Source organism: Penaeus monodon, chromosome 33, assembly GCF_015228065.2.
Source record: "Penaeus monodon isolate SGIC_2016 chromosome 33, NSTDA_Pmon_1, whole genome shotgun sequence".
Classification (NCBI taxonomy): Eukaryota; Metazoa; Arthropoda; class Malacostraca; order Decapoda; family Penaeidae; genus Penaeus; species Penaeus monodon.
This window is the reverse complement of record NC_051418.1, coordinates 65,686-65,962: the sequence shown is the minus strand read 5'-3', so window position 1 is coordinate 65,962 and position 277 is coordinate 65,686.

Sequence of the window (277 nt, the reverse complement as noted above, 5' to 3'; positions counted from 1 at the left end):
CCCTGAGTCACGGAGCTAGATCACGCTGGATTTTCCCAAAAAGGAGGAATTTCTATTTACAACAAAAATTTTAATTTTAAAAGATTAAAATCCCACGAAACCCCCCCACAAACGATACTTCAAATTCGCACAGAGAAAAAGGATCACCACAAATTCTATTTTTCAAATTCTTTTAAATGTTATAAGAAAGTTTGATATTTAAAACGGTGGGCGGGTCAGCGAGCGGGGGTTTTTTCGCGGGCCCTTTACCCTTTGTTCGAAATGGGGCCTCTCCCTC